Genomic DNA, 17,947 nt, shown 5'->3' with positions numbered 1-17,947 from the left:
CCCGCCGGGTCGCGAGTGCGGGGAGCTGAGGTTACTTTTGCCTGGCATCAGTTACCGGTGTGCGTTTTGTTTTAAACCGTGTTAGGTGATCTATGGCTTCTGTCCGTAGGGCGCGCGTTCGACAGCTCCGGCTTATCTCCTCGGTGGCAGGTGTAGCAAAATAAGCTGGACCAGCGAGTCCCGTTAGTTGAGCCGCTTCTCACAAAAGACCTCAAGATGATGAGAACAGCTTGCGCTGCATAATGTGGATGCTTATAAATGCATACACTGATAACATCGAGCCCAATAAAACTTTTACATTGCTGTGGGAACTTTAAAGAGCACATATAATACAAAATTAGTTATTACCCCATAAAAGTTTTTAATTATAGTGTTTCTGCCTGTGACACAAGTTAAGGCTATGCCCTCGTTTCAATTATAAATACCAATATTCAGTTTATATCCAAACCATAACATTTATCTCTGGCCTGATTTTAAGTTTACAGTCCATATGCACGGTTTTACAATTAAATTACATGTTTTTTCTATTAAACAAGAGTGGGAGAAATAATACTTTTACACATTTAAATGCTTTTCCCTTTCTCCTTGAATGAAGACAAACTTTGGGCGAATTTTCTTTTTCAGCAAAAGTGGGCTGTCCATTGCTCTGTTCTCCGAGCTGGCTATTTGAGGTAATAATGATTGAAAAAACTAACATTGTAACTCTCGGACATTAGGGATCTAGGCTGTGTCTGGCCATTGCTTCTTCTCATAACCTTTTTAGCACGCTTTTGGCTGTTGTGGAGCCACTTTCAAATGACTGTGGTTGCTGTAAAACTCTTGTACAGGTTGAAAAAAACATCAACTGTTTTCCAGCTGAATTACCTGCTTAAAAATATCTGCGTTCGCCTTATATGCAATCTTGTGGTTTCATAGCTCTTGTTACTTGTTTTCCTCTACAGCTGTTGCAGTTTAGGTGAGTTCATCAGAAGGGCTCCAAAAAGCACATTAAAAGCCATTGCATAGTGGCAGGCCTGCATTCGTTGCTAAACTTTCCCCCGTGTAGGGGTTGAACCCCACAAATGCCCAGAGCAGTGCCTAGTGAGGGGAGCAAGAGGGTTGCAGGTGTTTGCTGTTGTGCCCAGGTCCTTTTGGGGCACTAAGTTTTGCTGAGAAGCTTTAGCTTCGAGTATCAGATCATGGGCTGAAAGTTTACAATGAAGCAGCTGTTTGACAAGTGGTTCAGAATAGTCAGTTTTGAAAAGTCGTGCAAGCAGTAATAAATAAAAACTTACTTTGGCGTAGTGAAAGCTTCCAAAGTCTGTTGTGAAGGTCAGCAGTGCCTTGGGGCCCTGGGTCAGTCTCCCATTTGCAGGCAGGGTGTCTGTTGCTTGCTGCCCTCCTGCCGTCCTGCCTGCTCACCAAGGGGCAAGTTATGGATGTTCTCAAGAAACCTGGCGTGAACTCTGTACTAAACTGACAAAAACAAAGCTGGTATGGTAATGTTCAGCTATGAAGACTTATGAGAATGCCTTCAAAGTTGTGCAGTTGTTGCCAAAAAGGGAAATAAAATACACCACATAGATAGGAAGTACTTCATGTCAAAGAGCAACACTTAAAGAGACTTAATTTTCTCTGCAGCAAGAATGAATGTTGTCCTTTATTCTTTTGAATGTAGCCATAATGGCAATTTGCGCACTTAATTTATGACTGAAAATCCACTTTTTGAAGTATTTGGTGAACATTTTGCTTAGAAGTGCAGTAATTAAATATTAATGTGCTGTTCTAAAGTGCTTTTTTTTTTTTTAGTTTGAGAAGTTCTTGGAAAATCAAAAGGGTTTTCCAAATGAACAGAGGCATGCTAATCAATTCTCATCGATTGTTACTATTACACTATTAATGAATTTTCTTTCCAATTAATATATGCCATGTCTTTTGCTTTGCTGTAATATAGAAAATGTAATGATACATCATGTAGTGACTATAAGACAGTGTTTAGCTAGTAAACTGCAATGGTAGAATATTGTAAGCTGTTTTCTACTAAACAGTAGTTTTTCCAGGTTGTATAGATGCCAATAACACTTCTGCTTCCCAGAAAACTACTATAATTCAAATAGTGAAAGCTGAGCACAAACTCAAAATAGGAATTTTAAGAAAACATACCGATCTGTGGCATAAACAAAACTTGTGCCCATTTGGTAAGCTTTTTCTGGAACATTTTAGTGTGATCAGCCCAGCTTAACTCAAGGTGCTGTTACTGCTGACTAATAGAGTTATCCTGGACACAGGGCACTAACGACTTCAAACCACAGCCCCGTCTCCTGTTTTTCTTTCTCCGTGCATTTATTTGTGTGCTACATGTGTAGTTTTACTTGTCCAGACTCAAGGTTGTGGATTCTCTGGTGCGTTACAGGTTTACATTTGTTTACACTGGACAAAAAGAGATGGAAAATCTCAGTTGGAGGTGTTTTATATGCCTGCTGTACATCAGTAAACATACTATATATGATGGAAAGCAGCAAATGAACAGACCAAAGGACCTAATCAGTGTGCCCGGACTAGTTCTGCATTACAGCCATTTGTGTTGTTATTTTCTTTATTTCACAAATCAAGATCAAAATTCAGCCAGGTCCTTAACTCTGTTCTTAGGTTTAGGCACAGCAATAGCCCCAGTGAAGACCAGCTAGTAAAGGCTCTCCTCACGTGCTGATGTAAGATACATGCGTAGGCAGAGTTATTCCCCATTCATTGAAAGCAATTAGCAGATTTATTAAAGCACTTACTGAGTTGTACCAAACAAGAAAATAATTTTGAATGTAAGATGTTTGTTAGCCACAAACAAAACAGTGTTTGTTTAGGTAAAAGAAGCCAAGTATGTAATTGGTTTATTTGGTAGTTATCTGATACTTCTGTGCCTTTTGAGTTAACATAATTTTTGTAGGGGTTGGATAGTCCTGTAGAAAATGTATAGCTGTTTAGCTTCCAAGCTGAGATCAATATCAAATGCCACAGTATAAGATGGCCCAGTGTGTTTTACAGACCGTGTATTGAATTATTAGTTCATTTGCTATCTTTGGGTCTGTTCCTGCTCCATTTGAAGTCAATGAGAGTTTTGTTTGGAAGTTGCTGTTAACAAAAAGTGGTCAGACATCCAGCAGTCTTATAAATGAACCTTTTGTAACTTCTTGATTCCAGGTTGCCTGGCTTTTAGTCACTACATTTTATATTTGTGTAAGGCAAGATATTTTTTCCTTATGTTGCATGGTGTTTACTGGAGACAGTTTTAAAAAGCTAATTCTACACATGCTTCTTCAGTCAAAGTAGAAGATCATGATGTTTATTTTCAGATAACAGTAAGCTACTTTGGGGTGAGAGGGGTCACTCCAGCCATTTTCTCAGTATGGTAACAGGCTGGACCAGCTTGGCCTTTTCACTGAAAATGCTAAGCAATAATACCTCCTTCTCACAAAAAGAAAAATCAAGTTAGTGCCTTCTTTTATCTCACGTCTCCTTTACAACTCTACTCCGGCCTGTGTCTTGGACTTTGCCCCTTATTTCTTTCTTTTTTCGCTCTTGCTTCTTTTCAACCAGTAATGCTTGAAATCATCTTCATCTCTTTATTTCTCTCTCTGTAGTGTTTCCTATTCTCCCTTCCTCCCAGTGTCAACTCACAGTTACCACCTATCCCTCACTGAGCTCCCATCTAAAAATTTGCTCTTTCTGTGATGATTATAAGTTGTGAGCAAACAACAGACAAGTAATAACTATAGACTGTTCCCTTCTCCTGCTTTCACAGCATGTTCTCTCTTACTGATGCTTGTTTTTTAGGCTGGGAGCCCTTTGGGTCAGGAACTGCTTTTATTGTTTGAGCTTTTTTTTCTTACAGCACTGAACAAATTCTATGCACTAAAACATTATAAATAATAAGAGGAGGAAGCTTTTCATGGTCATAATACTTTATAAACATCAGCTGAATAATAATATTTTAAAAACACGTCTGTTGTGCCGTGTGAGTGCTCATTTGCTGGATGTAATATACCACATCCTCCTCATTTGAGTCTCCTCTGAGTCCAGAGGCTTTGCCAGTTTACATCAGATGAGAATCTGGACTATCATCTCTAATTCACTGTACTTAGTAGTTGTTTGGTTTTTTGTTTTTTTTTTTAAAGAATAGTTAGTTTTTTAAACTTCTGATTTGTTTTTGTCTAATAAGTAAAATTCTGTTATACCAGTAGGACAGTGGATGTGCTTTCATCTGTCTCCCTGAGAACTGTTTGAGTACCCATGCCCAACTGTGTGATGCAAGAGGTGAACAGCCCTTTGGGCTTTCATTCTGATGCTCAGACCTGTAGATTTGTGCTCCTCTGGGAATGTATTCATCAAAAGTTGAGGCAAAACCCTTACTAGGTTGTAGTTGAATGGTTCAGAAGAGGGCATGAGATGTAGGCAGCATTTACCATTCTTTGTGAATATTTTGAGGAAAATACTATGTTTCTTAAAACTAGTGGGTGAGAAATATGGGCCATTAAAAAAAGCATACCAAAAAATACTGGCTGTGGGAACATCTTGTCATCCATATATTAGCAATAATTTCATACTCGTCTCCACGACACTGTCATTAAAGAAAGCAACTGTTTAATTACAGGGGTTTCTAATGTCATATAACAAATTAATCCATTTGCCTCATATTTATGACTAGGAAATGACAAAGCGTGGATAAAAAGAGAGATACCTTACAGTCTGGTTATAACTTTTGTAACAGTAGGAGTAATAAAGTAAAATCTGTAGAAATGAAGAAACACTGGTATCACGTACAGCTAGAAATCAGGGAGGTGAAGTTCTGTCCTACGTGTTGTCTCATCTGACAGACTGATCAGGTTGTGTGAAGTGGCCCCATCACGAAATGAGATTTCAAAAGGATGGTATTTTTTAGGAAACCCATGGAAACTTTCTTTGTATATGGGCTGGTTAGCTGTAAGGCTAATTCCAGGGGAAAACCACAAGTTCATTGTGAAAAACTGAAGTAGGAAAAGGGAAAGCTGTGACCAACCTTTCTTGGTTCTGAACAGAACTAGCTCTTTGTAAACCCTGCCCTACTGGGGAGTAGGAATTTCCATTTTGGTGCTGCTGCTGGCGACTGGATTCGCTGTCTGACTGCTCCCAGAGAGCCCACTGGTCCCTGCTCTGGCCAAATCCACTGGGTTCACATCATTACCAGCAGGGCTACTCGTCTGTCTCTTAAAATCAGTATTAAGACACTGATTGTACTTGCTGGTTCTGCCTAGGACCCCAGGAGAGCAAATAATGCATACTTGTAGTTGAATACTCAGGTAATAATCTACATAATTTCCAAATAATTTGTGGGTAACTACAAATTTATACTTAGGAGAAAGAGTGAATGAACTGTAGTGACAGTTAAATGAACGTAATGACAATTATTAATATTCTGTGCTAAACGTTTTCTGAATCTTTTCAAAGGTACAAGTGCATAACTTGTGTTCCTCTCTTACGACTTGATATCTCAACTTTCCTAGTACCTTAAGCAAACAAAAAATAGTGTTAGTGACTTAAGACAACTGCATTTTATCCTCTTAGGAAGATGTAAACCTGAATGCATGTACCAAGGACCTGGATACAGATGTATCTTGGGAAATATGACAGTAGAAATGCCATTTAAACTTATCCTCAGAGACCCTTTATGTATTTCCTAAAAAATAAATTAGTTCCAATGCAGCAGTGGTGGTCTCAGCAGGCAGGAAACACTTAAAATTATGCAGAAGGGACCAGAAATCTTTGCTAAGAAGCTTTTTCTTGCTATGTTTTGTTTCTCAATAAAGATGATCCACAACTGTAAGTACTTAAAACTAAAAACAAGAGGGTTGTATCTGACAAAGCTGCACGACTTCTTAATGTAGCCCAGTCTTTCTGTGTGGTTGTTTTCACATGTTTTGGACCAAAGAAAGAGTCCTTTGTGGCTCAGCCTGGTTTGACTACATGGCAGGAGTGTACAAATAGAGGATGAAGGTGGTGTCCTCTTACACTGAGTATGTTTTGATTGCTTTGAGCTGTGATTACTTCTTACTGCACATACCACTTTTGAAATCTGTTAGGGAGAAACTCATGGCTTCCCTAGCTCATGCATTACCATAATGGTGCAGTCTAGATGCCAGGTATTATGATGACCTATGGTGGTAAGAAGAACGCAAATATGACAGACAGATGGATGAGGAGGAAAGAACATTGGTGAAGTATGTGTTTGCAGAGTTTGGATTCAAAAGCCACCCTGACAGTGGTCTCTCTCCAACTATACATCTCCCTGTTTCTATCCTTGCCTTCTTTGTCTTGGTCACTGTGAAGGTTTTGGGTGCATGGCTGCATGTTCTCATGCATGGGTGTTGGCAGATGTCCTAAACCTCCTCTGGGGGGATGCTAGCTTTTTTTCGGATGATGCTAAATGATGTCTACACCCTAGTGATGTACCAAGAGAAAATTGATTCCTTCTGTCATTGACCACTTGTGATTGGCCAGAAGGGTTCATCTCTCAGGTCTGTCGATTTTAGGAGAGAATGATGCCACTTTAATGTTTTTGTGATCTTTTGCTTTAGAACAGCAAGTGTGGTAGATGGCTGAACCTTAGCCTAGAAAAAAATTAACAGACTGAGTTGACAGAGACTCTGGAGAAGATAATTACATTGATATGCATCCAATAGAAGACACATTTTTATATTTTTTTGTTTCTGACATAGGGAGGGAACTTGTCATGTCATCAACTGTTTTTAAAGGACAAAGTAACAATAAAAGCTAAGCATGCACTTCTTCATTTGTGTTTGGCAAAGAGAGTGTAACATTTTCTCCAGGATGATGACCTTGAATTAACTAAATGTCTCCAGTTTAAAGAGTAAATTAATGTCACAATGTGCTTTATTTGTGGTTAGGCCTGAAGACTGTTAGGAATTTCTTAATACAAAAGGTGTTTGTGTGCTAGTCCATTTACCCAGACTCCCTGCAAGAAAACCACCATGATCCCAACTGCTCTGAATTTTGTCACCACATTGCCTTGCATGTTTGTGTACACCAGCGTGCTTGCAGCTTGTGGAGCTCTGCCTTTCAGAGTGTATCACAGAATCACAAAATGGCTTGCGTTGGGAGGGACCTTAAAGATTACTTAGTGCCAGCCCCCTGCCTTGGACAGGGACACCTTCCACTAGACCAGGTTGCTCAGAGCCCCATCCAACCTGGCCTTGAACACTGCCAGGACAGGGCATCCACAGCTTCTCTGGGCAACCTTTTCCAGTGTCTCAGCACCCTCACAATAAAGAATTTCTTCCTAATATCTAATCTAAACCCACCTACTTTCAGTTTGAAGCCATTCCTCCTTGTCCTATCACTACATGCCCTTGTAATAAGACTCTCCCCAGCTTTCCTGTTAGTCCCCGTTAGGTCTTGGAAGGTGCTCAAAAGCCTCCCCTGAGACTTCTTCTTTCCTTTTTCTAAGGAGTGAATCCCATTCAAAATCCAGTCACACTCTTAACATAAAAGGGGCAAGGATTTTGGTTTGATTTGGTCGGCTTTTTTGGAAACTGCCACTGGCTACGAAAATCTGTTCAAAACCCATAGCACTGGTAGCAAAAATCTGTGTATTATCAGTATACGTGGTAATGTATACCTGTTAGTGTATCCCTGGCCATTCAGTAGAGATGATTCTGCAATGTCTGAAGTGAAATGGTGTTGAGATAACCCAAACAGAGGAAAGCACAGATAAATGCTTTTGCTGTTGGAGCTGAACTGACTTTTGTAGATCCAAGCAAACTATCTCTTTATGACACTCTTCAAGCCTTCACACTTCACAAGAACTTGCCAACTTGGGTGCATGGCTGCATGAACATGATTACATAGCAAGCGGTATAAATGCAACCTTTTTTTTGTTGTTGTTTTTCTTAGAAGTATATAAGTAGCAGTATCCTGAACTAATTACAGCTGATGTAAAGCACATTTAAGGAAACCCATTAGCAAAGAATTAGAACTAGAGCAGATTAGCTATTCTTTAATGGCCTTGACTGTAGATCTTTTGATGCCTTGGTAGCTTTTCTAACACTCCTTGCTCATCTGTCTTTACCAAATGACTGAGAAGCTTCTTTCAAGTCACAGTCTGGTTGTAATGTGAAAAATTCGCTGTTTTCTGCTGAAAAAATTACTACCTGGAAAAGTAAATTCTGTGGAGTTCTGTACTGTATTTGTTGTTGAGATTTAAAGCATTTTGGTGCTCAATGTGTCTGTATAATAGAATGAGCAATCCCTAATATGCTTCCTTGGAGTTATTAATTATTTACTTTCTTGAAATACAGATCATAGACAATTTTACATGACTTCCCTTCGTACAGACTTTCTTGTCTCTCTCTTTATTTTTGTATGCTTTGCAAATGCCTATAAATTCATTTTCACTGAAAGGGGAAATAAGTAATTTAGATGATTGCAGCTGCTTCATAATTAATTAATTTCAATTTAAAATAATCAAGTAGTGCCCATCCATTGTTCTGTGTGCTTTTCTGAGGCATTAAGATTCACAATATCAAAATAAGTTCCAGATGGAAGTGCATACTTTATAATCAGAGAAAAAATACCTGGTTTTGTCAAAAACCTGTAGAGTCCTGCCCTGATCAAAACAGAAAGTGTTATGCTTAAGCATATTTTTCAAGTTTTAAGCCATTGCTTTAGGAATCACTTAAAAGTTCCAATTTGAAAAGTTTTATAGGGTAATAACTTATAAACAGAACTACAGAGTAAGAGAAACAGTGATGTATGAGTATATATTAGTTTCCTCAAATACTCCTGGCATCTGTTAAAATGTAACACGTAGCAAGGCTTAGCATGTTTTCCCCTTTTTGGCACTCTTCTGTGATAAAGGGAAATATTTGCAATGATAAATCATCTCTTTGCTAATAATCAATAAATAACACAGTCTCCTGATAAAAAATTCATGGTAAAATGAAATAAAAAATTTTGAGCAGAAGGAAAAACAGTTGAAATGGTGCACTGAGAAAGTCAGTATGTTCTTACACTTAAATAAATCCTAGGGTTAATGGAAGAACTTTTAATGTGGCAGTTTGCTATAAGAATAAAAAATCTTTTTGGAACATGAAAGACTCTTATGTAAGAGGTTTACATTATGTAAATGTTAGTGTTATTGGCAATAGCCCATTATAAAGGAAAACTTTATATTCAGAAAAGCATTTGCAAATAATGGGATAGATACAGCAATCTCTAGTCCTCACTTGGACAACTTTCTCTTTGAAGTCAATGGAAGTTTTGCCTGAATAAGGTGGAAGGAATTAGCCCATTCATTATTATCTGAATTACATCAAGAGCTGACTGCTAAACAATAAAAGCATGATTCATAACATAACGGCTTCACTTAATTCTTTTGTAGTCTTAATATATCTCATTATATGGTACTTCTGTTCTTTCCTCTCTGTGCAGTATTCAAATTAAGAACAACCACCTTTACATAACTGATGGTTCGACATGTTTTGCTGCCTTAGCAAGATCAAAGGGTTTTATATACCCTTTTTGGATAGATATCAAGAATGGGGTGATCCATCTCTTCAGTAACCATGAAGCACAGTGTAAATATCTCAAGGTACCCAATTAGACACAAGTGGTTTGCCAGATGCTGAGAGCATCACCAGTTGTCAGGAGATCCCCAAATCTGTGGGACAGTCCAGAATTTATTAGGGATTAGTGGTGGTTCGAGTTGTCACTCCACTGATTTGTGGTCATTCAGCTGTGCCCTGTCACAAGCAGCCTGCATGATATGTGGAGATAAGGTTCAAGTGAAAGCTACTTCGTCTTGCCCCCCAGGCACATTTGGGTGGGAAGGAGGCAGGGATGGATAGGCACTGGTGTTTGGGTTCCTCTCTTGTGAGCAGAGAGGAATGTGATTTAGAATAAGTGAAATAGAAAAATTAGAAGGGCATAAGAGAAGCAGACTGAAGAGAACAGCCCAAGAAAAGAGAACCCCAAAAGGCTTTATTACAAAGCTGGAGTTAACCTGTTAACCCCTCACCAGGAAGCCATCTGCAGCCTTCAGGGTTTAAGAATTCTTTTTATCTAGAGATGTAATTGACACAAGATGTGTAACAGCTGCAAGATGTCAGGTTTGTCAAAGTAACTAGAAAAATGAGTTCTATGACACACAGCAAAGTAACGTATAGCTAAAAAAAGAAAAGGAATAAATTAGCATAAGGGTTAAAAAGAGGAAGAAAAATAGTCAAATAATGAAAGTTGCAATTAATTCTGGAGCACTGATGATTTGAAACTAAAGTACAATGAAGGTTTCCAAGAAGAGTCAACATCCTAACTATTTACCCCAGTAGAAATAATAGTGAAACTCCTCATGTTCCCATCATAACCATACTTCTCTGAGGGGCTGGAATGGCTACTGCTCTGCATTGACTCCATAGTAGGGTGGGTGCTGTATTATTTTACCCTTCTGCCTGTAGCTGTTGTTATTCAGGTGCATTACCATAGCACTTTGCATCCGCATAGGGACCCAGATTTGCTGTAATAAGAGCTGTTGAGACTTGGGACAAACAGCCGGTTGCAGTACCAAAAACTTTGTAAACAAAGTGAAAAACAGAGGAAAATTATGGATAAAGGCAAAACTGGTCAGAAAGGAAAGACTGGAGTATTTTAATAATCCGAATAAAGAGCAGTTGCAGCAGACCACCAGCCTGACAGTGCTGCCAAATCCATGAGTGTGAGCATGATAGGAAAACTGAGAACTTTCTTTTTAAGAACCTCAGAAGGAACAATGAAGTGATTTTGGGCATGTTTATGAGGACTCCTCCCAAGCATGAGTGACAGCACAGGAATACCCTGAAGGGATTAGTTGGAAACTTGGAGAGCCTTAACGGGTCAAGAGAAGACTAGAGAACTTTATTGTAATAGCTTTTGGTAATGACTTTTCACGATGATGGTGATAGCCACAAAGGGCATTCATGGTGAGGAAAGGGGGAACCAGTGAAGAAAAGGGGCTCATAGTCAAAGCACCCTGCCTGGGAAATGCTGTTTGCTGTGGCATCTCACCTGGAGCTGGCTCTCATCTGTGAAATCCAGTTGTGCAAACTAAGGCATTTATAGCAGCAGAAAAATGCCCTTGCCCAAAAAAGTCAGTAGATGGGTCTCAGTAACCCATTATAGTTTAGAGCTCCCATAATCCCAATGTGTTAAAGGTCTGATACTGAAATGCTGGTAACTGTTGGGTATTCTGTAAGGCACTCCAACACCTCATCAGACTACACGTGGCACCAATAGGAACTAATTAAATATACCTATTATAGTACTGCTATGGAGTACTGCTACAGTACTGCTGCTTTGGATCAGAGTGAGTCTTGGAACACCGACCTGGATGCCACTCAGATACACCCAATTCCCACTTTCAGGAATTACTTGGAAATGTACCTCTTACTGAAAGCCTTAAAGAAAATGGAATTGATTTTTTGAGCAAATATGTAACTCAAGTGTTCTCCTTTGCTCAACTCACATTCACATGCCAAAACAACAACTAAAATTTCAGAGTTGCTTGTATTGTAATTTGGTTGGCAGAAGAAAAGTCATCTATTAAAGCTGAAGTCATCATAACTCATTAGGTGCTAATGTATCTGCTGTGTGGTAGAGAAGCAGGCCAGTTCTGTTGAAACGCTGCTGGTTCGCCCTCATCCGCTCACAGTCGTCTCTGGAGGATTGGGAAGTATAAACAAGTTTTCTAACAATACGCACTAAGAGTACGCTAAAGTAGCTGCATTGACTTTATCCCAGCAGTCTGTCTGCAGGCGAGTATGGAACCAAAGAGAATGCAGAAGTTTGAGAATGGTTCCTGTATTTCCTCCTAGGAAGTCTCAGGAGAAAAGGTGATTGTGTGTGCTCACAGATGTCCTGGGTACGTGCAGTAAATCCAACACTTTCTGAACATGCTGCTGGCCTTGCTGCACCTGGTAATAAACCCTGGCAATAAATCAGGTGATCTGCACATGCATAATAAATCCGATGCACCTGAATGCCGGCATGCAGGATGGACATGCTGTGCACAAACTGGCTGTTTTCCAGGTCTTCTGGATGTCAGCTTTCCACTGTGACTGGCTTGCCTGGGAGTTCTGGCAAAACTGCTGACATTCTCTTTTTATATCAGTGTTTCCAGGGCACATCCAGGGGGAGGGGGATGTATGGGGGGTACTGAAGCTTGAGCATAATTTTTCAGTGTGCCTGTACTCTTTCAAGCTATGATACAACCCTGAAAATATAAGCAATCATATACCTGTAAAGGTACTCTTTCTGTCACCATAGGTATTTTTTGAAAATAATGCCCCAATTTCTTACAAGTTCAGATCTGTTCTCCAGTTTCTTTACATTAAGATTTTGTGTGTTATCAAGTGAATGTTCTTAATCAGCATCCTGAGTACCCTCTCAGTATTTTTGTCAGTAGTTTTTTTATCTCATTTACTTTTGTAGGAGAGCTTTAGTTTAACAGCTGTCAGGACCTTCCTTAGGGCCATGGAGGTTGGAGTATCTCAAGCAGGGAGAGATTGGAGCCTGCAGTCGTACACTATGGTTATGTATTGTTCTGCCACCTTGGAGGATGTTCAAAAGCAGTGAACTTCAAGCCACAGATGGGTCAAGGGTTGCTTACTGCCCTGTAGGCCACCTGAGTTGGCACCAAATACCTTCACATGCTGGAAAATCATAGAATTATAGAATCATAGAATGGTTTGGGTGGGAAGTGACTTTAAAGATCATCTAGTTCCAATCCTCCTGCCAGGGCAGGGATGCCATTCACAAGACTACGTTGCTCAGGGCCCTGTCCGACCTGGCTTTCAATGCTTGCAGGGATGGGGCATTCGCAGCTTCTCTGGTCAACCTGTCCGAGTGCTTCACTACCCTCTGGCTAAAGAATTTCTTCCTAGCATCTAATCTAAACCCACTGTCTTTCAGTTTAAAACCATTGCCCCTTGTCCTGTCTCTATCTGCCCATTTGAAAGGTCCCTCTCCCCGCTTTTTATAAGCCCCCTTTAGGTACTGGATGGTCTTGGTGAGGTCTCCCTGGAGCCTTCTCTTCTCCATGGTAAACAACCCCAGTTCCCTCAACTTGTCTTCTTAGGAAAGGATCTCTGATCGTCTTTGTGGGTCTCCTTTAGGCCTTCTCTAAGAGGTTCATGTCTTTACGGTGTTGAGGACTCCAGAGCTGGATGCAGTATTCTGAGTGGGGTCTCATGACAGCAGAGTAGAGGTGGAGGATTACCTCCCCTGACCTGCTGGCCACTTATCTTTTGATGAAGCCAAGGATGCCATTGATCTACTGGGCTGTGAGTGCACACTCCTGTCTCATGTTCAGCTTTTCATCCACCAGAACCCCCAAGTCCTCTGCAGGGCTGCTCTCAATGACTTCTTTTCCCTGTCCACTCATAATCTGGGATTGTCCTGACCCAGGTACAGCACCTTGCACTTGGATTTGTTGAACATCATGAGGTTCTCCTGGGCCCACTTCTCAAGCTTGTCCAGGTCCCTCTGCACGGCATCCTGTCCTTCTGTTGTGTCACCTGCACCGCTCAGCTTTGTGCCATCTGCAAACTTGCTGAGGGTGCACTCGATCCCACTGACGGTATTTGATGAAGATACTGAAGAGCACCAGTCCCAAGGCAGAGCCTTGGGGGACACCACTCATCACCCATCTCCACCTGGACATAGAGACATGGACCACAACTCTGTCTGCATCCATCCAGCCAATTCCTTATCCACTGAACAGTCCACTGATCAAATCCACGTCTCTCCGATAAGAAGGTAAGGATGTTATGTGGGACAGTGCCAAAGGCTTTACAGAAGTCTAGATAGATGGACAGATAGAAGTCTAGGTCAGATTGGACAGGCACGATTTGCCCTTAGTAAATAAGAGCAACTAGGTTTTACATTAGTAAGGTAAGAAAAGGTAGCCACATGCAACTTGTTTATTGAAATGCTTCCTTACCACTTGGTGATTGGAAACGCCAAGCATGTACACAAGGGTTTGATTTTATTTTGATCTGAGTGGTAGAAGTAATGAGCCCCATTGAGAAATGGCAGCAGAGAATTGTAACAGTGACCAGATTGTTGCATCTTTCATCCCCACTTCTGCATTCATTTGGGAAATGAGGGAAAGGACCTCAGTGCTGTAAGAGTAGTTGACTGATTTTGTAAAAATAAAAACATCTTCTTTACGTTCTCTAGTAAATGAGCCTTCTTTACCATCATGATATGGGCTGCATAGAAATGAAGAAGGGGACTTTACTGGACTGTATGTCACTGCACTTGTGTTTAAATAAGGAGTATATTCAGGGCAAAGATGCTAACTTGATTTCAATAAACCAGAAAGCATCTGAAATACTACTAGACCCTACTGAGTTACAGTATTTAGTCTCCTTTGGACTTTCTCGTGGTTGTTTTCTGTGCCAATTCAGGACACTGCCTTTAAGCTAATTAGCAATTCTAAGCAAACTTGGAGGGAATTTGTTTTTCTTCATCTGGGTGACATGCTTATCAAGTCAGCTACCCCCAGTCTGATACAGCAGGCTGCCAACAGACTTGTCACAGTTTATGAAGAGGGTTTGTGGTGGAGAGAGAAAGTATAATGAAAACCACATCCACCAATTAAACACCTACATTTCCCTTCAGACTCCAAACAATGGACGTCTTTCCTTTTGCAGAAGAGATTTCTCAAATCAAAGCAACTCATAGAAGAAATATAAATTAGGAAGGAAGCTCTGAGTAGATCTTTAATGAGTCTCTGGCACAATGACACAGTGAGGTGTGACACATTCATGGATATGATGTAATTGAAAAGATTTAGGTTTGCAAAGGTTTGCTCAGCAATCAAGCAAAAGTAATTCAACCAAATATGGGACATGTTCAGGTCAAGTTTTTGGTACCTATAATATCAGTCTTTTACTGATAGGAAAAGAGTACACCTGATGCTTTTCTTAGTCTGTGATACATAGTTTTAATCCCAGAAAAATAGCATCAGTTATATTTTTACTCAAGTGAACAGAAACTGATCTTCTTTTAATAATGACGAGACACAGAAGAGGATCTTTGAAAATAACTGTGGACTAGTTAAGCAGAGGATGAGGTAGGGCCTGGAATATGACACATTCAGCAGTATTGTAGATGGAGAGGTAGGAGCAGAAGCTTGGGGAGCTATTTTCTCTTAAGAAAATCTCTGGTTATAAAAAAATTCATTGCAAGAAGAGCAGAACAGATACTTCAGAGAAAGGGTGTAAAAATTAACACTCAATTATCATACAGTTGATATGGACCAGATGAATTGAAAGACATTGCAAAAGTATACTGGGTGATGATAAAAACAAATCACACTATTATTATTATTAACAGTGGGCTTGTATTTACCTGAGGTAATGCTGTGTGAGCTTGGCACCAGTTGCACTGATATTGCATCTGTTAGCTTGAGGCTCTCTGCCCTGCTGTGCTGTGTGCATGTGCCCAAAGCTTCCCAGAGGATGTGAGCCAGATGAACCCTTTTTTTGTGGGCATGGGCACCTTAAAGGCTAAGAAGGAGAGAGGTGAGCCAGGTTTATTTGTGAGACTGTTTCCTAAGCATGATAGAATGTCAGCAGATTGCTCGTTGTACAGTACTTCATACAGTGATGCATCTAAACCTGCAGTCTGTAATCTAAGGTGTGTGATTACTGAGAAATTCAGTCAGTTCAGGCAAGAGACATCGCTTATGGGGAGTACAGGCTAAGGGAGCACAGAAGAATCTTAGGTCTTCAGTGGAAATCAAAACTAGGCAGTTCTGGAAGGTCAAAGTACAGCAAGTAATCCACAAAGGGTGCTTGTTAGCAGGCTGGAGACATACCTGGGTTGGAAGCTGAATGCAGGACTAACGTACTGGTGGCCTATGTATCAAAACCACTGAAAATCACTTTGATTTTATCTGTCATTTAATGTGCCTAGCAATTGCCACATCAGCCAGAAATTCCTCTGACTTATCTGGAGACTGGATTTTGATTTTGTTCACTGAACCAAGCAGTGCAAGTTTATGCCATGAGAGTAATTTAGCTAATGATGTACCACCAAAGCAGATCCTTACTTGAGTTTTACCACTTTTAAGGAAGGTGCCACATAGTGGTTTATGTGCACAGTTTAGACAGAATTAACATAGCAAACCCCATGACCCAGAAACCCCACACGACCCAACTGAGCACCCAAGATGATGTTTTCTGGCAGAAGCACATTTAAACTCAGCTCCAGCTTTGCTACCACACATGCCTAGAAGCAATTTGGGGATTATCAGACTCAGCCCTGTACGTTAGGGCCTGGAGAAGTCCAAGATATGCTATGGCCACACGCTGTCTGTGATGCTTGCATGTCACACATTATGTATCTTTGGGACAAAACCACCCAGGGAAGTCAGGACTCCCTTTTTCCAGCTGAATGTTTCAATCACTTTATTCCTGGCCCCATGATCCCTCCATTCCCAGACCAGGCTCCAGGGAGTGTGGTGAAGGGCTTTGAAGGTCATCCAGGTAGACTTTGACGTAGTAAGTAGTGTGTGTTCCTTGAGACTGAATCTCTGGATGTGAGACTCATGCTAGAGAGATGCTTGGATCTGGGCTTCCCATTTTCTTATGCTGCTGCTATAACCACTGGAATGTTAGCAAAACAGTGTTCTTAGCTGTGTCCTTTGGTTTTCTTTTCAAAGAGAGGTATGCCCCCCTTGTCTGACCTAAATGCCCAAGAGGGCACATAGGTGGCACTCATGCTGTGAGTTCTGCTTTTACTGTGAAGTCTAATCAGAGCAAAACCCAAAAAGTTCTTTGTGACATTTTCCTTTGGTTGGCATAAGGTTTGCTTCCCAACATAGCCTCTGGGTTTCAAGAACTGGCTCTTTGATGCTGGCCTCCCCCCATTTTCCCTATGTGGAGCTTTGGCACCCAGTGCAGCACAGTGAGATCCATTTCGGGAGCTGGGTGCCAAACTCTGCACCCAGCTGTGCAGCTCATCCCTGTACCCAAATCTTTTAGAAGAAGGTTTAGATTTTAATGTCATTACATTTATAAAGTTTATTGTTATCCCACCAGATTAACTGAAGCCAGCTGCTTCTCTCTAGCAAGAGGTGGTAAATGTTATTTCAGAGGAGACAGGAACATTTGTCCTGTCTTTCAGTTTTTTCAGAGAAAGCATGTTGCCTGGAAAATATATCCAGTTTTTTTGTTAATGCCAAGATGGTCTAAAAAGACAAAGATAATTCTCGTCTAATCTAATCTATTTAGAGTATTTCTGGAGAGCCCATTACTGGTGTCTGAGTGACAAATGAAGGTCTGGATTGTACCTGCCAGGTATGTGCCTGGGGAAAAGGCATGTGCAGTACATAAGGGTAAAGGCATGTGTGTCCTCATGCTCTCATGCAGGATTTATCCTCTATCCAGCATTTTCTGGTGAGACGTATAATAATTCCCACTTTCAGAAATCTGACAGCAGGTCAGATTTCTGAAAGAATATCAGTAACTGTGGCCTTGTCTATATGTGAGCAAGAAAAATACATGAGGATTTAAACTGAGTAGCCTGCTCTACAGTCTGAAGAATGCTGGCATTGATATGTGGAAAATTGCACACATACAAGCAGTTATTTAACTGAATTTGCTTGTAGAGATTTAAAATACAGCTAATGTAATGCCTGTACCAAATTCTGGGAATTTCTTCTAAGTGTGAGAAGTACTGCTATAGGGTAGAGCAGTCAAAATGAGCAGCTTCTATCCAAATCTTGAAGATAGCCTCTACCTGTAATTGGCAACTTTTCTCATACTCAACCTGGTGCAGACACAAGCATGATGCACAGATTTCAGCATTAGCAGTAGCAGATAACTTCCTTTCAGGAGAAAATGGGACAAGTAAGTATTCTGTTCTGTTCCTGTCAGCAGGA

General features: G+C 40.5%; 1 protein-coding gene across 1 annotated transcript in view; it reads left to right on the top strand.

Annotated features, from left to right (window-relative positions):
* The window catches only part of AFF3 (AF4/FMR2 family member 3), a 316,401-nt gene that overhangs the window by 1,183 nt on the left and 297,271 nt on the right, over positions 1-17,947 (top strand). The gene's annotated exons all lie outside the window — the stretch shown is intronic.

Source organism: Corvus brachyrhynchos, unplaced genomic scaffold (genome assembly GCF_000691975.1).
Source record: "Corvus brachyrhynchos isolate BGI_N302 unplaced genomic scaffold, ASM69197v1 scaffold83, whole genome shotgun sequence".
NCBI classification, from domain to species: Eukaryota; Metazoa; Chordata; class Aves; order Passeriformes; family Corvidae; genus Corvus; species Corvus brachyrhynchos.
The sequence above is the reverse complement of the archived record's forward strand: the minus strand, read 5'-3'. Positions and strand labels throughout refer to the sequence as shown.